Source organism: Bos grunniens, chromosome 9 (genome assembly GCF_055505025.1).
Source record: "Bos grunniens cultivar Pamir isolate PY7600 chromosome 9, Bosgru_T2T1.0, whole genome shotgun sequence".
In the NCBI taxonomy this organism is placed as follows: domain Eukaryota; kingdom Metazoa; phylum Chordata; class Mammalia; order Artiodactyla; family Bovidae; genus Bos; species Bos grunniens.
In genome coordinates this window covers 40615209-40637769 of record NC_141173.1, presented here as the reverse complement: position 1 = coordinate 40637769, position 22561 = coordinate 40615209, and the positions used below count along the sequence as shown (strand labels likewise).

The window sequence follows — 22561 nt, the reverse complement described above, 5'->3', positions numbered from 1 at the left end:
AGAGTCTTTAATATATCAAAAACTTACATCTCCCAAAGGGGGATATTATTTATCACAAATCCTGTTTTTGAAATAATGACTTACAAGCCTAGTAATTGGAGAAGGAAATGGCAACCCACTCCAGTGTTCTTGCCTGGAGAATCCCAGGGACGGGGGAGCCTGGTGGGCTGCCGTCTGTGGGGTCGCACAGAGTTGGACAGAACTGAAGTAACTTAGCAGCAGCAGCCTAGTATTTGGTGTTGTATACATGGGGACTTTTTTCTAATATCTGATTTTGGACCACTTATTTTAAGAGAAAAAGATCATAATGTGTTATTCCTTATTAAATAAGAGCAAATATTGTTTAATTATATGTGACAGAAAGTGAGATTGAGGAGTAACTTTAGGGGGTTTTTAAGGGATTGGAGGTGGCAGTATCATCACGGATTTGCAAATACCTGGTGTCCTAGTGAAGAGCACGAAGATCGCCTCTCATCCATGGGCATCTTTATTTCAACAAGCTTGCAGTGCTTCTTGGATGACGCCTTGTAAGAATTTACCAGGTCTGGAAACTGGATTAGATGTAGCCTGGCCCATGGTGTGATGCTTAGCTCTGGATAGTGGGGATGATGATGAAGGATGGTATCCCTAGAAAATGTCCAAGAAAGTGGAGAATGGCAGGAATCATCTTCTGAATTACAAACAGAGGAAACCATCCAGCAATATTTAGGGCTCAAGAACAGATGATCATCAGTAAGTCCATATCTAATTCTGCTCATGTGATCTAGCCACAAACACTCTGAAACTAAAGAAATTTTCTCTAGAGTGTCTGCTGTGAGTACCTGTGTCAAGTTGACGCCAAAAGTGACCTGCAACATTCTGACCTGATAACCAAACTCAGCCATCTGTCATGAGAAACCCAAGTCAGACTTCAAAACAAAAAAACAGAAACTGAAGGAAAAATAAAAAACAAAACGTAAAAGCTTAATCTCCTCCAGAAACCTAGGGAGAGGGTGGAGGTGCATACCAATACTTGTGACCACCGGGAGAGAAGACTTAAATGGCCTGAGAAAAAAATGTGCCATTCTAAGTGGAGAAGAAAACAGCTATTGTCTAACACTTAAATAAAAAATACTGTATAAACAACTAACAGCTGTTTTTCAGCCTTTGCTTTTTAGAGCAAAAGCCAATAAAAGAAAAGACGCACTCTTTTAAATGTGGATTTTGTTTAGAGCCCAGATTTTCTTCAACTAATTCCCAACCCAGAAGCAAGCCTTGTTTCAGATCATTCTGCTTGGAAGACTGACTGACTGCTGCTGCTGCTGCTGCGTCGCTTCAGTTGTGTCCGACTGTGCGACCCTATGGACGGCAGCCCACCAGGCTCCCCCGTCCCTGGGATTCTCCAGGCAAGAACACTGGAGTGGCTTGCCGTTTCTTTCTCCGTTGGAAGACTAGAGAAGACTACAAAGTTCAGTAGAGAGCCGCAGAGCTGGGCAGAGGCAGAGCCAGGCAGACTCTGGTGTACCAGGGGGAGGATGGATGCACATCAGAGGGATTTTATTAATTTTTTTTTTATTTTGTCCTGGAGTATGGCTGATGAATGATGTTGTGATAGTCTCTGGTGGACAGCAAAGGAATTCAGCCATACATATACAAGTATCCATTTGCCCCCAAACAAAGGAGACTTTAGTGATGAAAGCAGAAACCAGTCCTCTCAAAACCTTCTGAGAAAGTGCCTATTGAAAGGGAAAAACATTAATTTTGCATGCAGAAGTAGGAAGCAAGGTGCATCTCTTTAAGCTGTTGTTTGAGTTCAGCATCCTTCACTACAAGATCATCGAGCAGAGAAAATGACATGGTCCATCCGTTTGTTGTCTACGGATAAAACTCACCCAATAGAGCCAGGAGGACTCTAATGAGCACCCATCTTGTAAATAAGGAAATTATAGGGAACTTTCAAAAGGGATATTCATATGAAAATTACTAGCTAAGTCTTATAATTATGAAGCCAAAGGGATAAAATACCAGTAGGGCAAGATCTGGTTTATAAATAGAGACTCAAAGATAAGGTCTTACTGATTCCCTCTTGGGGCCTCTATTTACCCCACTCTGAATACCAATTCAGCTCTGTAAAGGAAGTCAAATACTTCAGGTATCAGCTCTTCACCGGTCTCTTTTTTATTATATATACAAAAGTATATGTGTGTGTTATACATATATGCATGCATACACATACGTACATATATATGAAGGCACAGAGAGCTTTGAGATTTTCTTTTATATCTTTTGTAGTGTCTTAAAATTTGAAGTGCAAACCAGGTCTTCTGCAGCCTGTGCATATTGTGCTGCTGTGTCTGAATGCCCTGAATATCATGAATACACGCCACCCATTCCCAGCATTACAGCAGAGCCAATCTTCTGAAGACCCTCCTGCCACAATACAATTAGATCCTGAATACAGCGTGGTTTTAATGTGTACTGCTGAGCTTGCAGATAGCAAAGATACCCTTGAGAGTCTAAAGAAGTGAGCCATGAGCTGCGATCATGCTTAAGCAGGAGGTGGGAAGCACATGGCAAAATAAACACTAAGCCTTAGACACATCACAAGGGTCAAAGGCCAAACTAAGTCTCCTGCTTTAAGCCCTGACCCTTGAAGGGGGCTGCTTGGCCTTCTAGGTCTTGGAGGAAGCAAAGGGAGACCTCTGCTGGAGTCAACGCCTCCAAGGGAGGCTCTTAGGAGGCCCACAGGTGGAGCAAAGTGAGTTTCAAATCAAAGACGGCCAAACACCAAGGAAAAGAGCCACCACAGGAAAGACAAAGCAGAAGCAACAAGCAATGCATTTATACTCCTAGGATTTTGGTATTGGAATTATTAAATGCAAAGTTTAAAATACTGCATATGATTTAAAGAAAACCAGGATGGAATCATTAAGTGTGTTCAAGTACGGAGAAACTGTGAAATTTGTCTTTCCCAAGCAGATTTGAAAAAGAGCCAAGTAAAACATTTATAAATGAAAAATATAATTGTAGAAATTAGGAACTCAATGGCTAGATTAAACAGTAGGCTACCCACTCCAGTATTCTTGCCTGGGAAATCCCCTGCACAGAGGAGCCTGGCAGGCTACAGTCCATGGGGCTGCAAAAGAGTCTAACTAAATAGCAACAAAGACACTGTTCAAAAGAGAATCAGTTAACTAGCGTGTCTGAAGAAATTGCTCAGAATATAGTAGAGAGAGACAGGAAGATAGAAGATATGAAAGAGGGGTTAAGACTTGGAAGAGAGACTGAGATTTAATATATTGATCATGAGAGTCCCAGAAAAGACTAGAGAGAATAGATGACCAGGCAATATCCAAAGGGATAAAGGACAAGAAGCTCCACTGGTGAGCAGTATCAATCCACAGAAAGTATCATGTATACCTTGCAGGATCAATTTTTAAAATCTGTACCCAGGCACATTGTAGTAAAATTGCAGCATGCTAAGCTCAAAAAGGAAGATCTTAAAGGCAAGAAACAGAAAAAAAAGAGACAAATCATCTACAAAGAAATAATTCGGTTGTCAGCCAACATCTTTGTACAGCAACAAAACCCAGAAAACTAGAACAGTATCTTCAAAGTGACAAGAGAATATAACTGAGAAATGCATGTACAGCAAAAGTATTTTTTAAGAATGGATGTGAAATCATCTTCAGATAAGCATTATATATGAACCTCATATGGTGAGCGCTTATGCCTAAGCTCCTTTTGGGGCACCCTTCCAGGAATGCTTTTTTGTGAGAAAAAAAAAGATTTAAGTATGAGGTTAACATTTACTTAGCTGTATGACAAAGAGGGTTTTTCGTGTTCCTTGACTCTCTGGGAATTCAGGAAACAATTGAGTTATTGGTGGTTTAAAATGTCAGAGAGCAATAATCGCAATGTGCTTCCCACTCTCAATTACTTCAAGTATTGTCTGATTCTGAGGCTATTCTTGAGAACTAAAATGTTTTTCTAGTATATATTGTGTAGTTTCCACGTGTTCAGTATGACTAATGCATTAGTCACAAGTTACAATATGAGAGACCCAAGAAAAAGGCAACCTTGGTCTCTGGAAGGACTTTCTTCTCAGTGTGTCCCACTCCAGCCAGCTATCGCCCCTTGTCACTGAGACCCAGGTCTCTTGCTGGCAGGAGTTGCTCCCTGAGTAAGCCAAGCATCTGTTGCTTCCTGAAGCCTTTACTTCAGTAAAAGCTCCATCCTCCTTCATGAGCAGATATTCCCCCGTATTTCTCTCCTCTGTTCCTGTAATCTGTTGTCTACCAGTGGGAAAATGTGTGAGCCCAGCTGTTAGAGAAAGGAGAAAGGGAGAGACAGGAGGAAAAATTACATAACATTGATGCAACTTGCACAAAGATATTTCTGTACTTTTTGTAACATGGAAAAGCAGGAACCAACCCGAGTGTCCAATGCGGGAACACGCTGAACAAATCTTAGCATATAAAAAGATGAAATATTATATTGCCATGACTGATAATAAGCACAAGAGTATGTGGACAGTGGCTACATGGGACTACACAAAAGTGTTTAATGTCAAACTGGTGAACATAGAACACAGATTTGGTTGTGTTCAAGGATTACAACTATGTAAGAATCAGGGACTTCCCTGGTGGCTCAGACGGTAAAGCGTCTGTCTACAATGCGGGAGACCCGGGTTCAATCCCTGGGTCGGGAAGATCCCCGGGAGAAGGAAATGGCAATCCACTCCAGTACTATTGCCTGGAAAATCCCATGGACAGAGGAGCCTGATAGGCTACAGTCTGTGGGGTCGCAAAGAGCCGGACACGACTGAGCAACTTCACTTTCACTTTCAAGAATCATGCAGATATAGAACTAAGAGTTGAAAGAGGATACAGAGCTTTGTAACTTAGCGGTAAATATCTTTACTTAAGCATTAGTATTTACTGTGCAAGTGTTTTTATGTTTTTTCTTCCGTGCTTCTTAAAGGAGGTTACATTTTTATTTTAAAGGGTGGACTAAAAAATACAGTGAATGTATTAATACTAGAGTCCAAACAGGAGACAGAAATCACACAGCAACTTCTACAAAGAAAGTTTACCATAAAGGATTATTGAAAGGGAATTGGAGTAACCATGAATTTGGCTCAGCATTGGAAGAGGTAAAGGTAACACTAAAGGAAAACAGGAATACAAGCACAGGGAGCAGCTATCATCCCTAGGACTGAGACAGAACATTCAGGAAGAGGTCGCCTCCTCTCAGGGTCGAGGTCTGTACCTCCTCAATGGAGAGAGTATGCCCGTCCAGGTATATTCCCTGGATGGTAGAAAAGTTCATCGGGGGCCATATTGGTGAAGCATTGCAAAACCTGTTCTCTGGACTGCTGAGGAAGCCATCCGTAGAATGGGGTACCGGGCCCCAGACTCACTGCAAAGCTACCCAATGGGGTGCCCATTTGAGCATTCTATTAAGAAGCTTCCTGTGGAGGTTCCAACAGAAGTCATTCACGGGGAGATGCCCAGAGAAGCTGCCCACAGGAAGACACTACTGCTGTGGCTACCTGTCATTGCAGGGAAAGCCATGCCCACTGCATGTTCCTAATGACCCAGTGTACTAGAACCTGGAAGAAAGCCACTTCTCACAGTGTCCCTTCAAGACCCTTTGCCGACGCAACTTAACACCACATTAGCTGTCAAAGAGAACTGCTTTTCCACTATTGTCAAGCAAGTAATGAAGAGTAAATTTGGAACCAAGAGGCAACAAAATGATACCAGTCATAATGAACTAAGCTGATGGTTGGAAACTTGGACTGTGCCCGTGTTCATTCCCAGTCAGAAGTCCCAGATTTTCCTATCAGAGAGCCAAGTTCATGCAAGAAGCTTGAGCTGCTGATAAGACAGCTGAGTGATTGGCCTTCACCTCCTTTGGGTGCAGTATCTCTTATGAAAGCTCACTGGCTTTCCATAAGAATCATTTCTTCTCTGCCCCAAGGCAGGCTGGGCCACATGGGTCTCCTGGGTCTTATGATTTAAAATGTGCATATAGCAATACAAAGTACCTTTGAGTGTATTGAAGCAAAGATTGAATTAAGAATGCTGCATATGTGCTTAGTAGCTAAATAAATACCAATGATGGTTTTTAAGTTTCTGCAACTTCCTCTTTGACAATGTAGTGATCAAGGGTCTGGGCTCTGAGCCATTTACTGTGTAACCTTGGGAAAATCATGTCACCTCTCTGTGACTCAATTTTCCCATCTGTAAAGTGCATATAATGATAGTACTCCAGAGGTTTGTTGGGAGGATTGAGTGAGTTACTATATGTAAAGCTCTTAGGAGGGAGTAGCACATAGCAAGCACTCTCTATGTTATATATTATTATTAATATTAATATTTGAAAAAAAATTGAGAACAGTAGCACTCAGACTCCTTTATGCTAGACCCCTCTAGGTCCCCTACAGTCTCCCCCACACTCCTTCCTTAGAATTTTGACCTTCCTCACAAGTGCTGCACCTGAGGGGCACGTGGGCATGGTGTAACCACTGGGTCCTGCTGGGTAGCCCATCAGTTCCACTGATCAATAGGTCACAAGCTTGCTCTTCTATCTTCAACGCTGGACAGAAAGGCTGAAAGCCAAAACAAGTAAACTTGCCCCCACATAACTGATCCAAACAGCTTGGGGCCTGGCAGTACCAGCGAAAGAGCTTGAAAAGAAAAACAACCAAAAACAACGCACAGGCTTGTCTTTGTCATGGCTGACCCCGCTCGCAGCCAGACACGGAAACAGAGCGGCTTTATGAGAAAATGCCTTTCTTTCCATGCGGTAATTGAATCCAGTTGTGGATTGAGGTTGTACGTTAGTGGGGTTTAAGAAAGGTTTGCCTCTTAGATACATCTACTTCAGCTGAACGAACGTTTATTTCTTGGTAAGAATGTTTAAATTCTTGGTAAGCAGGGTAGCACCCACGGACAATATAACCTCTGGAATCTGGCTCTCATACTCATCCTACAGATATGCTGGGAATCTTTTAGGCTCTTCAAAAACTAAATCTCTTGGGTGGAATTCAAGATACCCTCTGGATACTGCATTCTGCTTTTAGAAAACAGTGCTAGGGGCAGTTTTAGGGCGACAGAATGTTCGGATCGCAGTAGATTGACTTCAGTGTAATTCCTCTTCGAGGGGACTCTCCTGGTCTCATTCTCATCTTTCTCCTAGAGAACCCATAAAGGGGAAGAGTTTGCCTGTGGCTAGAGCAGGATGGATCAGAGTCAGATTTGGTTGCATCTTTTACTGTGTCTATTGCTGCCTGCTGACAGCATGCTTCACTCTGTTAATAAAATGAAACAGTCCCTGTTCTAACAACTGCCACCCACGTCAGGACAGTAAGTCTTACACCACCCTGCTGGAGTCCTGCCCTGGAGCCCCTCAAGGGCACAGATTCAAAGGTCTTAGCCAAAAGCTCTTCAGTAAAGCCTGCTTAAAAAAAAAAAAATTGTTAAATTACTTTGGTAGTTTTGTAATGATGAAATATTCCATGTGGGAAGTAGAGTGGCATATGGGTTAAGTTTAAAAAAGTGAAGTTTCTTGTATAGATGGAAAAACAAAAGACATTGCTGGGCATCTGTTGTGTGCATGGGACTCCAGCATGTAAGGCTCACGTGTGTGGCACAGTCTCTCCTGTCCTCAGGTAACTTATAAGCTTCTGTCTTCTAGTTTCTCCCTGGGAAAGGCTTTTCCACCATATCCATCAGCTTTTGCTGGGCTAGGAATAAATGGCTCGTTCAAACACCAAAGAGAGTTGACTAAAGGGACAGTCAGCTCTCTCTGGTTGTTAGGTGCCTCAATGAAGCCCTCTCTGTCACTGGAATTTGGAAGGATTGGGATGGTCTGTCAGCAGCTAATATACATAGCGGTTATGAGGGGAAGGCTTGTCTCCAGGCCTCCCCGGAGCTCTCCCCTTCACCACCTGCTGCCCAGCTCGATCACAAGCCCCCAAGCCACATGGTCTGTGTGAAGGAGCATGAGGTGTAAGCTCCCAGAAAAGGTTTCCCCTAGAAACCCACAGGGCCGCGCTGGCTCCACTTGTCAGGAGCTGTAAGCACCCAGGAAGGGTTTCCCCTAGAAACCCCAGGGCCATGCTGGGTCCACTGTCATAGCTGAAAAGATGGAAGGTGCAAGAGAAAGACTTTAGTACTGTGAAATCTTTGTTGATTTTTCCTAAGATTGAATGGGAAAGAGAGAAGAAAATGTGAAGACAAAGGAAAATTATTTCTGCGTATGAAATCCTGTGCTGCTTATATGATCCCAAAGGTTCTTTACTAATCACCGAGCACCTACCTGCGCTGGCCCCGGGGTGGGCGTAGAACACTATAATGCCTGAGACCCAGCCCCAGGTCTGCTTCAGGACCAGACTGTGGCCAAAGGCCCTCCCCACCCCTATATTACTGTTCTAGGCTGTGTAACAAATAATCACAAACATGAGGGCTGAACACAATAGATATGTATTCTCTCATAGTTCCAGAGGGCAGAAGCCTGATATCAAGCTGTGGGCATGGCCATGCTGCCTCCAGGAGTTTTAGGGAAGACTCCTTCTTCGCCTCTCTAGCTTCTGGTGACACCAGGCACTCTTCCGCAGACGCTGCATCACCCCCATCTCTGCCTTTGTCTTCACATGGCTTTCTCCTATTCTCTCTGTGTCTTCTCTTCTGTCTCTTATAAAGGCACTTGTCATTGGATTAGGATGCACTGGGATAATCCAGATTAAATTTAAGATCCTCTAATTACATCTGCAAAGACCCTCTTTCCAAATAAGGTCACATTCATAGTTCTAAGAGTTAGGACATAGACATATCTTTTGGAATATCACCACTCATCCCACTCCATGCCCACCCCCACCCCCATCTTCGTTCTCTCCTTGCCTCTGGATCCTCGTACTAAATCTAGAAACATGTCCGAGTTGCCGCATCAAAAGAAAAATAAATTCTTTTTATCCCGTTATCCTTGTCAAGCCCTGTCATCCATCCTTTTTTCCTTCACTCAGCTCTCAAACTCCTCTAGAGAGTACTCTGTATTTGCTACATCCATTTCTGACTTACCACTTAATTTTTTCTCCACTTACTTTTTAAAGCAATTTATTATGATATATTTCAAGCATAGGAAAAGTGTAGAGAATAATACAACTTTTGAAATGTTTAAATTTTTCTCCTACTTTTTTTGTGGTAAAATATGACATGAAATTTGCCATGTAAGCCATATTTAAATGTACTATTACATTTAAATTTAATTTCTGAGTGTGTAGGAAACACCTGGGCTTCTCAGATGGCCCAGTGGTAAAGGATCCACCTGCCAATGCAGGAGACACAGGAGACGCAGGTTCAATCCCTGGGGTGGGAAGATCCCCTGGAGGAGGAACTGGCAATCCACTTCAGTGTTCTTGCCTGGAGAATTCCATGCCAGAAGAGCCTGGCGGGCCACAGTTCACAGGGTCACAAAGAGTCAAGCACAGCTTAGTGACTCTGCATGCACACATGCATAGTAAACACTTAAAAATTATTTATGTTATCAATTTAACTAAATGTTATATTTCAATTACATTATACTACTACAGTCACATTAATTACACCCAGTGTAATTTTCAGCGTGTTTTTTGTGCTTTGACTCACACTTCTGTTCTTAATAATTGTCCTCTCAAAGATCACCAGCTTCCATTCTCCACCTTCTCAGCCCCTTCACCAAAGTGGATAGTACTGACCACTTCCTTCCTAAATCTCTTTCCTCAGCTTTCCAGACCCCTGCTCTCTTCCTGTTCAACAATTTATCTAAGCCCTTCTCCAACTGCTCCCTGAGGCAGGGTCTTCAAGGACCTGCCTGGTGCCCCTTAGCTTTGGTTGCTTGCTTGGTTCCTTCCATGTTCTCATCCAATGTTACTGCTTCAACCAACTCCTTAATTCAGATAGCTCATTTAAGCTGAAGCTTGGACCAAAAGCTTAGCTAATAGCTTAAGCCTCCAAGGCCTTGTCATCTTCTGATCTCCACCTGCATGTCCCATGAACACCTCAAACTCATTGCGTCCCAAAGGAGACTCAATGATCTTTTCTTTCAAACCTATGCTCCCCCTGCCGTATATTCTCTCCACATCTCTCCATGTCACCACCATCTTCCCACTCACCCAGTGCAGAAATATTGGCACCATCTTTGCCCTCCATATACATTCTGACTCTGTAATTTTTATCTCTGCTGTAGCTCTGCCACCTCACCCTACTCCCATGATATCTTTTGCATTCCCTGCTTCCCTTCTTTAGCCTGGGAGATGATAGTGGACCTCTCTCGGGTTTCCCTGTGTCTACTATCTATCTTCCACTCCATTTCACACATGATTAATACACTAGTCTCCCTAAAATGCAGTTCTCATTAGAAATCCTCAGTAGCTCCCACTGTTTTGAGAATAAAGCCTGACCTCCTCAGCCGAGCCTCGAAGGTCCTCCCTGAACTGGTGCTGACTCTCCTGACCGCCACACACCCTTTGCTCCAGCCAAAGACATGAACTGTCTGACCTCTGGACACATCCCACGCTTCCTTCCTTACCTATCTCCATTCAAAATATGGGTTTCATAGTCTTTTAAAAGACCTCTCTTCTTTTCGTTAAAATATGAGTAACAAAATAAGAGATACTGACCAAAGAGAAGATTGCCAAATTCCACAAAGTGGAATCACCCACCTCCTATTTCCTGTACCAAACAGAAAGCACACTGCAGCTTATTCTTATCTGATAGGGTTACAAACAGAGCTTTGTTTGCTCATGAAATTCACCAGCTTGGAGTAGAACCATCACCTTTTGAGAACTCAAACATTTTCTTAGTGACTCACCTGTTGGGGAAAGCATCAACTTTCCTGCTCTGAATTTCTGTAACAGAAAAGGGACTCTGGTAGCAGATAAGATAGTAACAAAAGCTATCACTTCAAACCTGAAATCTTGTGACCAAGAGTTCCAAGAAGTCAAACTGTGCTAAAGATGTGATGCAGAAATTAAAAGGAAACTTTATCCTGTAGAAATCCCTGGAGGAACAGAGGGGAGAGAGACCTTAAGGTGCTTCAATGGGTGCTTATTTCTCCTGTATTTCAGTACCCAAGCCCTTGACTGTACCAGGAGATGGCATCAGAATGTTTCTAAGAATCCCCCCAACACACCTCATCAGTCCAGGCACACCAAAAGAAAATAGCCCTTTTGGAAAACGTAGGTGTGGCATCCTTTAATCCATTTGAAAAGACCCAAGTGGTATGTCTTTCAGGCTTCCTTGGTGGCTGAGACGGTAAAGAATCTGCCAGCAATGCGGGAGACCTGGGTTCAATCCCTGGGTTGGGAAGATCCCCTGGAGGATAGCGTGGCAACCCACTCCAGTATTCTTGCCTGGAGAATCCCCACAGACAGAGGAGCCTGGCGGGCTACAGTCCATGGGGTCACAAAGAGTGGGACACAACTGAGTGACTAAGCACAGTTATCTTTCTGTATATACAGTATCTGAAATTTTAGACTCTTCTTTTGGATTACATCTCCACTTAATGCTATTTCTGCCCCTGTGGCCTTTGGGATGTTCAAAAGCAAACTGAGGCTGCAGCTTCCGAGACTCAAAAGCCCTTTGAGCACTAAAAGCCCTCAAAAATTCAACTAAACACAAGTTTAGGGAACTTTTATGTTTTCTGGTCTAAGATATTCTGGTTTATACAACCTAGGCTTGAATCCCTTGGTGGGAGCTACTAATTGTGTCACCTGGGAGAAGTATTTTACTGCCTTCAGCCTCAGCATATTCATCTATAAAATGGGATTATTAAGATTACTTTGCAGAATTGTTATAAGGATTAAAAATATTATTATTATAAAAATAAAAGCTCAAGACCTGGCATTGAAAAAGTTCTCATTATAGTAAAATTATTTTTAAAACTGTAAATTTGGGTGAAGAGGAAGACTAGCTGGTTCAAGTAAAATCCATTGTGTTTATAAGACACATGAGAAATTTTTCTTTAAAGACAAAAAAAAAATGTTATTAGATAGGCTACTGTGTGCCCTTTAGATCTGTTTCCATTTAATATTCTTATTTATTTAGTATTCTTTTGATCACTCCTTTTTAAAAGCAAAATAAAATGCAAGGAGCATTTCACTATTTCCTGTGCTAGATGTTCCCATCATAGACCTTGATTCCCAGAACAGAGCTTGATTTTCATCTAAGGGTCTCCCTCCTCGACTTTTAGCTCCTGTGGACTGGCTGAGGCTTCACCCCCAACTCCAGGACTGAAACAAGTGGCCCAGAGATAGCCAATCAAAATATCACATTCTCTAACCACAGTCATTGACTCAGAGCATGTGACCTATGTCAATCCAATGAAAGGGTCACAAAAGAACTTGAGGAGCCCCTGGGAAGACACTGTCTTTCCTGCAGTAGACAGACGGAAGAGGGTGTGACGCTGAGGCTGCTGCAGCCCTTTTGTCACCACATGGCAGTTGGTCAGGAAGCCGGCACAAAGGAAGGCAGGCTGAGCAATGGAGAGAGCTCAAAGCCCAAAACAGTATGTAATTTGAGCACAGGAGAGGGGAAAGTCCAGACTGAAATGGCAGAAGGGGCAAAGCATGAAGGAATTAAAGGGTGAAAGAGGAGAGAGAGAAGAGGGGAACCTGAAGAGGGAAAGGGTGGGTAAGATAAGTTAACGGGGGGAAAGGACAGGAGCAGCTTCTCCAATTGATGAGGTCCACCTCTTCCTGTCCTCCACCTTCTTCTTCTTCTTCTTCTTCTCCTCCACCTTCTCTATGTTCTCTATCAAGGTCCTCCTCTATCACAGAAGTTCAGTTACTTGTGTAGGGGAGGATAAATATTTTCCCCCCACCCTTCTAGTTTCTTGCTGAAGAACCCCTGTAATAAGAAAGAGATTAATAAGAGGAAAACAAATTTAATTGCAAAAATATATATTAACAGTAGCCCCACAAAGATATGAGACTCAAAGACATGACCAAAAACATTGATAACTTTTAGACAAACAGTAAGGTCTCTCTAGTCAAGGCTATGGTTTTTCCAGTGGTCAGGTATGGATGTGAAAGTTGGACTGTGAAGAAAGCTGAGCACCGAAGAATTGATGCTTTTGAACTGTGGTGTTGGAGAAGACTCCTGAGAGTCCCTTGGACTGCAAGGAGATCCAACTAGTCCATCCTAAAGATCAGCCCTGGGTGTTCTTTGGAAGGACTGATGCTAAAGCTGAAACTCCATTACTTTGGCCACCTCATGCGAAGAGTTGACTCATTGGAAAAGACTCTGATGCTGAGAGGGATTGGGGGCAGGGGGAGAAGGGGACGACAGAGGATGAGATGACTGGATGGCATCACCGACTTGATGGACATGAATTTGGGTGAACTCTGGGAGTTGGTGATGGACAGGGAGGCCTGGCGTGCTACAATTCATGGGGTCGCAAAGAATCAGACACGACTGAGTGACTAAACTGAACTCATGTTCTAATTTATTCTACTAAAAACATGTATTATTTGTGGCATGAAAAAGAAAAAATAACCAGTGTCAAGGTTTCAACCAGGGTAGAGCTCAGCTACTGCTGATTTGTTACCAGGAGCTGTTCCTGAGAGCCAGGTAGGGGGCCTCCAGCCCATCCCCAGGCAGAGGCACCACCTGTGACCCTCCTCTGGGACTGACTTGGACTGCAGCTGCAAAGCTGAGCTTGGCCCCAGAAGCCTCCCCTCTGCTGAAAAGGGGCACATAGCACATGCAGACTTTAGTCACTGGGCCCATCATCACCCTCTCCTGTTTTCCTTCCAGGCAAACAGACTGCAGCCCAAGCACCAGGTGTGCTGGGAGTGAGCTCACCAGGAGCAGGGTGGTGACAGTGGAAGGCTGTCCTGAGTGCCTCCCTGGCCTCATTAGCACCTCACTCACTGCTGGGGACCAGAGTACTAAGATGAAAAAGCACCTTCATGGAGGTAATTATACCTGTGGGGGAAAGACAATTTTCTTTTTATTTTTTTTTTGAAATATAAAATATAGTTGAAATATAGTTGATTTACAAAATTGTGCTAGTTTCAGGTACACCACATAGTGATCTAATATTTTTGCAGATTATACTCCATTATAGGTGATTACAAGATAATGGATATAATTGCTTGTTGCTTATCTATTTTATATATGGTACTTTGAATCTGTTAATCCTATATCCCTAATTTGTCCCTCCCCACTTCCTTCTCCCCTTTGGTAACCATTGTTTTTCTGTATCTGTGAGTCTGTTTTACATATACATTTGTTTGTATTATTTTGTTTAGATTCCACATATAGTGATATCATCCAGCATTTGTCCTTCTCTGACATTTCTCTAAGCATAATATTCTCTAGGTCCATCCACATTGCTGCAGATGGCAGCATTTCATTCTTTTTTATGGCTGAGTGAGTGATATTCCACACATACACATATACCACATCTTCTTAATCTGGTAGTCTGTTGATTGGGCACTTGGGTTGCTTCCGGGTCCTGGCTATTGCAAATAGTGCTTCTATAAACACTGGGGGTATGTATCTTTTCAAATTAGTGTTTTTGTTTTTTTCTGGCTATATACCCAAGAGTAGAATTGCTGGGTCTTATGGTAGTTCTATTTTTAGTTTTTTAAGGAACTTCCATACTTAGTTTCCATAGTGGCTGCAATTCGCTTTTGTCCACATTCTCTCCAGCATTTGTTATTTGCAGATTTTTTGATGATAGCCACAGGACTAGAAAAGGTCAGTTTTCATTCCAATCCCAAAGAAAGGCAGTGCCAAAGAATGCTCAAACTACCGCTCAATTGCACTCATCTCACACGCTAGTAAAGTAATGCTCAAAATTCTCCAAGCCAGGCTTCAGCAATACGTGAACTGTGAACTTCCTGATGTTCAAGCTGGTTTTAAAAAGGCAGAGGAACCAGAGATCAAATTGCCAACATCCGCTGGATCATGGAAAAAGCAAGAGAGTTCCAGAAAAACATCTATTTCTGCTTTATTGACTATGCCAAAGCCTTTGACTGTGGATCACAATAAACTGTGGAAAATTCTGAAAGAGATGGGAATACCAGATCACCTGACCTGCCTCTTGAGAAATCTGTATGCAGGCCAGGAAGCAACAGTTAGAACTGGACATGGAACAACAGACTGGTTCCAAATAGGAAAAGGAGTACATCAAGGCTGTATATTGTCTCCCTGCTTATTTAACTTATATGCAGAGTACCTCATGAGAAACGCTGGACTGGAAAACACAAGCTGGAATCAAGATTGCCGGGAGAAATATCAATAACCTCAGATATGCAGATGACACCACCCTTATGGCAGAAAGTGAAGAGGAACTAAAAAGCCTCTTGATGAAAGTGAAAGTGGAGAGTGGAAAAGTTGGCTTAAAACTCAACATTCAGAAAACGAAGATCATGGCATCTGGTCCCATCACTTCATGGGAAATAGATGGGGAAACAGAGGAAACAGCGTCAGACTTTATTTTGGGGGGCTCTAAAATCACTGCAGATGGTGAATGCAGTCATGAAATTAAAAGACGCTTACTCCTTGGAAGGAAAGTTATGACCAACCTAGACAGCATATTCAAAAGCAGAGACATTACTTTGCCAACAAAAGTCCATCTAGTCAAGGTGATGGTTTTTCCAGTGGTCATGTATGGATGTGAGAGTTGGACTGTGAAGAAGGCTGAGCGCCGAAGAATTGATGCTTTTGAACTGTGGTGTTGGAGAAGACTCCTGAGAGTCCCTTGGACTGCAAGGAGATCCAACCAGTCCATTCTGAAGGAGATCAGCCCTGGGATTTCTTTGGAAGGAATGATGCTAAAGCTGAAACTCCATTACTTTGGCCACCTCATGTGAAGAGTTGACTCACTGGAAAAGACTCTGATGCTGGGAGGGATTGGGGGCAGGAGGAGAAGGGGACGACAGAGGATGAGATGGCTGAATGGCATCACTAACTCGATAGACATGAGTTTGAGTGAACTCTGGGAGTTGGTGATGGACAGGGAAGCCTGGCGTGCTGCAATTCATGGGGTCGCAAAGAGTCGGACACGACTGAGCGACTGAACTGAACTGAACTGATGATAGCCATTCTGATGGGTGTGAATTGATACCTCATTGTGGTTTTGATTTACAGTTATTGAACATTTTTTCACGTTCCTGTTAGCCATCTCTTTGTCTTTGGGAAAATGTCTATTTAGGTTTTCTGCTCATTTTTTGACTGGGTTGTTTTGCCTTTTTTTTAATATTGAGTTGTATGGGCTATTTGTATATTTTTTGTATTAACCCCTTGTCAGTCACATTATTTGGAAATATTTCCTTCCATTCTGTAGGTTGTCATTTTGTTTTTTTGATGGTTTCCTTTGCTATGCAAAAGCTTTTAAGTTTGATTAGGTCTGTCTCTCTCTCTTAGGTCTGTCTCTCTCTCTCTTTTTTTTTCTTTTACCTCTTTGCCTTAGGAGACTGATCCAAGAAAATATTGCTATGATTTATGTCAAACTGAAGGACTTTCTCTAACATTTCTTATCGTACAGGTCTACTGGGGATCAATTATTTCAGTTTTTGTCTTAAAAAGTCTTTCTTTTGCATTCATTTTTTTGAAAGATACTTTTGCTGGGTATAGAATTATAGGTTGAGAATATTTTTCTTTCTGTACTTCCAAGATTATTGTTCTTCCTGTCTTGTTACTTGCTTTGTTTCTGACAAGAATTCTCATATCATCCTTATCTTTGTTCCTCTTTTTATGTCATAAAAATTTCCTCCATTTTTAGATTCTCTTTTTATCACTGGTTTTGAGAGATTTGAGTATGATGCGTCTTGGTTTAATTTTTTTCAAATTTCCCTTGTTTGAATTTTACCTTGTTCAATATTTTTTAAATATTCGTTTTATTTTATTTTTGGCTATGCTGGGTTTTTGTTGCTTTGTGTGGGCTTTTCTCCTGTTACAGCAAGCAGGGGCTGCTCTCCAGTTGCAATGCAAGGCTTTTGGTAGTGGCATCTCTTGTGGTGGAGCATAGGTTCTAGGCACACGTGCTTCAATAGTTCAACACACAGGCTCAGTAGTTGTGGTGGGCAAGTGGAATCTTCCCAGACCAGATATTGAACCCATGTTTCCTGCATTGACAGGTGGATTCTTATCCACTATGCCACCTGGGAAATCCAGTATTTTAAAATATTCTTGAGTGTTGTTCTGGCACATAAATACAGTATACTAATGCACATATATGGAATTTAGAAAGATGGTAACAATAACCCGGTGTACGAGACAGCAAAAGAGACACTGATGTATAGAACAGTCTTATGGACTCTGTGGTGGAGGGAGACGGTGGGAAGATTCGGGAGAATGGCAGTGAAACATGTAAAGTATCGTGTGGGAAGCGAGTTGCCAGTCCAGGTTCGATGCATGATGCTGCATGCTTGGGGCTGGTGCACTGGGACGGCCCGGAGGGATGGTGTGGGGAGGGAGGAGGGAGGGGGGTTCGGGATGGGGAACACGTGTATACCTGTGGCGGATTCATTTTGATATTTGGCAAAACTAATACAATTATGTAAAGTTTAAAAATAAAATAAAATTGGAAGAAAAAAAAAAAAAAAGTTACTTGGAAATAGTTTGATCCTTTCAAGTCTTTCTTTTAAGCTTAAAAGGACCAGAACAGGTTTAGTCTAAGGCCCCACAACTGAGGCAATACCCTTCTAAGTACTTTACTCAGTGCCCCACTAATTATAAGATTTTCAACCCTGGTTGGTGGGAAAGGGCTGCATTCCCTGTCCTTTGTGATCTCTAGGGATTGTTCCCTCTAATCCTTTTGGATAATTCTTTCCCTGGCCTCATGTAGTTCCCTTATATGCATCCACTGATCAGTATACATCTGAAGACTCAAAGGAGTTCTGTAGAACTCCAGCATTCTCTGTGTAGCTGTCTTCTCCAATATTCCACTCTGTGAATTCTAACTTCACTAGTCTCCTTGGGATCCCAACAGCATCTTCCCTATTAAGGAATACTTCTGGGTTCCACCAATATTCCCTTTCCGAATGCTATGGCCTGAAATTCTCTCCAGGCAGTAAGCTAGGGGTAATCCTCATTGCCCCCGCTCCCTCACAAATCACTGTCATGTACTGCCTGCTGTCCAATGTCTGAAAATCATTTCATTCAAACAGTTGGTCGGGTTTTTCACTTGATTCCAAACCTAGATTTTAGTGTGCATTTTCTGGAATTCCTGGAATCATGGATGTTAGCTCTTAGGTGGGCTTTTTAGAAGTCATCTAAGTCCATACCTCCCATTTACCAGGGAAGAAACTGAGGTGGGAGAAGGGAGCTGCCCAAGTTTGTGGCAGACTCTGAACTGGGCCAGGTCTCCTGACTTCTGATGGAAGTTGTTTTCAAAGAAGTAAGCTCGTGGGAGAAAAGGAAAAAAACTAACTTCAAATAAAGACTCCTTTGTGTCAAAGAGAAAGTCAAGTTGCTCTCAGCGTCTCACTATCTTCCTCATTTCAACATTTGCTGTTTTTTGTGCCTTCAGTGTTGGCCCCTTACCTCGGTTTCTACGTTGATAATGTAGAGGCTTCAATTCCCTCCAGATGTTCTCTATCGAGTCAGTCTCCTAGAATAATTGAAGGATATTATCATGGAATCTCAGAACCAGGAAGAGGAAGAGGCAGAGAGCTCATGCCCCAAACACTTCCCAAGGGAGCCTGAAGATCATCGGAGCCAAAATACCATCTTGTAAACAAGGAAACGGGAACAGACAGCTTCACTGGATCACCCAGACAGGGCTAAGGTCTTGATTTTGCACTCAAGATGCCCACCTCTGAAAAATGATGTGCTTAAGTGTAAAATAGTCAGCTCTTAATGTGTTGAATTTTAATATGCATTCAGCTCACTACATCATTTACCCACAAGAACTACTCCAAACCCTGCTGGAATTTTCTATCATAAACTTTTCCAAGTCTTTTTGTCCATGTTTTCAGAGCACTTGTAGTAATCTGTTTTACTTATTCATCCATGCAGTAGAGCAAAATTCCCAACAGGGACCTGAGTCCACTATGAGAGGAAGTTTTTGGAAAGGCAGACAAGTGTCAGAGAGAAAGAGGAGGAAGAAGGAAGGAAACAATGAAAGCAATAGCCCATTTTTCAGGTCACTTAAAAAGGCTCCATTTGGACACTGAGCAGATTAGTAGCTGTTTTTCTTTGCTTTTAGTATTTTTAAAGGAAATGCCCCCTCCCCATTTACTTGAACACAATACTAAGCACACACTTCTCCGCACGTAAATAGTCAGGCCGTTCCAGGTTTTGATACACGAGGCAACCTTGGCTTTGCCTTGTTGATTAGTCGTCACAATGGGACCTTTCACTGCAGGACCACATGGTTCCGGGCAACGTGACCTAAGATCTGGCAAAGGCTCCAGGCAGCACAAAGGAACGGAACTTCTCTTTGTGCTGTGAGTGCAGCATCAGTGTTTGGAGTTACTTACAATTGCTCCTTGGTTCAAAGCTCGAGCAACGATCTGAGCCACTCAGCTGTAGTTTTTCACCTCTCTCCTAGCAGTTCCTCAGTGGCCAGAGCTAAGCCAGGCTCCTGGGCAAAGGAGGAGATGGGGCCAGAGCAAAGTCCTGGGGAAACATACAATATGTGCCTATAAAGATATGTTACAGTGGTCAATAAACCATCCCTCTATACCATACCTTGGTAATTATTTTAACTTCTTTTGTAAACTCGTAAATTTTCAGAAATTGTTGAATTAAGCAGAGTCTGAAAGTGGAACATTTTCTGCATAAATAAAACCGTGGGAAAATTAAACTGTTTCCTCCAAAAGAACTTCATGGCAAAGTATACCTTGTATCCAACTAAAGGAAGAAATATCTCAACTACTGTCTTAAAGGCAGATTCACTGGATGTTATTTAATACTCCCACACTGCCTGTACAGCCTGAGGTGGTGCCTCTCAAGACTTTTTATCCAGCCCATGTGAAAAGGCTTCAGTTTGGGCAGGAAGGAGGGCACAGGGTACAGAGGGGCTGGGGTGCTTTCTCCATTGATTGGTCTTTGCCTCTTCATGAGGAGAGTAGAATGCTCCCCAGACCTTTTAAGGTGGCACCCCCAGAACATGGGAAGGTCCTGATGTGCTTTCCAAACCATAAACAATTTCTTATGTTCTGCACAGTTTGGGGCGGTGGGGGGGCGGGGGGGGTGTGCTAGTTAAAAATGGTATTCATCATATGGAGTCTAATGAACTATGTGTACTCTGGACACACTGTTATTCTCCATTATCAATTTTGCCAAGGACCAGCTTCCAAGAAAATCTAGAAGGCTATGAGAATATAAATGATAAGATAAACAGTATTTATCAAATCCTTACTTTATTCTCAGCTCTTTACATGTGCAATAGCTCATTTAATGCTGAAAACAATGCCATGAGGAGGGGACCAGCATATCCCCTATCTTACAGAGGAGGAAATGGGCTCAGAGAGGTTAAGGAAGTGGCCCAAGATCACAAGACCAAGAGCCAAGATTCAAACCCAGGCAACGCAGACCCACAGACCATGCACTTATGCACCAGCTATTGTGGGTATAGTCAGGGAACAGGAGCAGGAGACAGAAAAAGAAGAGGCATGGGGGATGGGGTTGTACTGAAGGTGAGGCTTGGATCATATTCCCTGTGAATCTCTCAAAGCCAGAAGGGAGAATTCCACTCCACTTCTACAGACTGAAAAATTGCAGAGAAAATTAAAAGACAAAAACCCGCTCAGAAGGAGGGGAGAGAAGAATGTTGATGGCAGCGTATCAGTGAAATAGATGCTGTGGTTTATGCTCTTTGTCTTTTCTCTCTGGCTCCCCTAGCAACAGTGAAGTAATATCAGTGTTAACGCAAGTAACGTGCTGACTTAACTGTTCCTCCAGGCAGCATCACTGCTAAACAGAAACGCATGCTGATTTCTGCTCCGTTAAGCAAGGGAAACATCATCAGAGTCTGCCCAGCGGAAAAAAGACAAAAAGCAGACAGAAAGATGTTTAAATTTCAAGGTTATGTAAGAAGAGAGAAGAAAGAACAGGTCGTAAATTTTTTTTTTTTTTTTTAGTACTAAGCTCCTGACAAATCCTAACACTCAGCAACACAGAGAGCAAAGGAAGTAAAGGTGGGGCACTGAGCCTGTTTTGCCACAGCATATTGCTGCTGCCACATTTTTCTAGAGTGTCTGAAAATATCAGGCTTTAAAATACATATGCATTATTTTTTGAGACGTGTGTGTCTATAGCCTCAGGGTTAAGAAACAAACAACTCTGTTGCCATGAGCTCATACTATAGTCGGTGTAAATTGTTTCCCCTCCTTATGTATAATGTTTCTAATTAGGACTATTATGGAAGATGAGCTTTGTGGGCTGTTGAATTGGCTCTCTGTGCTAATTGCAAACAGAGGGCTCTGTACCGGCCTGTGCTCGCTGACCTGCTTCTTAGAGACCTCACTAGATGGGAAGGGTGACCCCCGACCCTGCTCCGGATGTCCCATATTGAGAAACACCCGAGGGGGTGCGCTTTCACCCCCTCACCACACCTGTCATTAAAACAAGACGTTTTCCAAGGTACATGAATAGACAATGACGGGTTTCTAGTCTGCCGTTTTACTCCAGTAACACCTGTATGCTGTGATGTGATTTCTTTTGTGTTATGACTCCTACTCATTTTGTGCAAAACATAGGATTAAGTAGTTCAAAATGAAGTCACAGTGGCCAACGTGAGCTTGAATGTTAGTTGTTTTGAAATGTCTGCTGTAGGACTGCGAGCATCTTAGAGTGATAAACTAAGAGCATTGCTTTAGATAAAGAATTTATTTGGTAGCATTTGCAGAAAGATTTCACTGGACAGAAGGATAGTGTCAAGACCCTAGGGTGTAACTTTTACACCGCTGGCAGACTCCTTAAACAGAGACCACTGCGCCTGTAGATTCAAAGCCTCTTCACTGGAGGACCCGATTCCACAACGCTGAGAGCCTTGTGGGGCAAGCTCCCCGAGGCTCTGTCGGAGCCGAGGGTGACTTCTTCCTGCTCCCGTTTATCATGGACCTACTCCCGGGCAGGGGACCACTGCTTCTGCTGAGATGCCTCCTTCCAGGACTTCTCCTTGGAATGACTGTTACCCTCTTTTCTGTTTTCCTTCCTTTGAAAACAAACTTGTGTTATGGGCTAATTGTGTACAAGAAGCCGAGTGACTTGTGAATGGAATGTTGGCTATGTTTCTTATATCTCCAGTCCTGGGATTCTTAGCTGGCCTTACTGCTGAGCACTTCAACAAACACTTTAATTATAGGAGTCCAACCTGAGTTCACTTCTCTAGGAGGGAACTATATGCCTAAAAGGAGTAAGGTGAACAGTAAACACAGCCTCTCACTCTGCATTGAGAACTATGGGAATGTCCTACTTTGCTGTCTGTGGAGTGAGTGAGCCAGGCTTCCACTCCCTGCAGCACTGAGGCCTTGGAGAGAGGCTCTGACACAGAGGGTATGGCTGTCCCTGCTCCCTGCATCTCTGTGCAGGTCAGAGACACTGGAGAAATCAGTCCTCAGCCACCTGAGGAACAG

At 42.9% G+C, this 22561-nt stretch overlaps 1 long non-coding RNA gene across 2 annotated transcripts in view; it reads left to right on the top strand.

The window, feature by feature from the left end:
* The window catches only part of LOC147365841 (uncharacterized), a 92036-nt gene that overhangs the window by 26442 nt on the left and 43033 nt on the right, over positions 1-22561 (top strand). For both annotated transcript variants that reach the window (XR_015132891.1, XR_015132892.1), the window contains one exon: positions 13782-13942. This is a non-coding gene — a long non-coding RNA (uncharacterized LOC147365841). The remainder of the gene's footprint in view (positions 1-13781; positions 13943-22561) is intronic.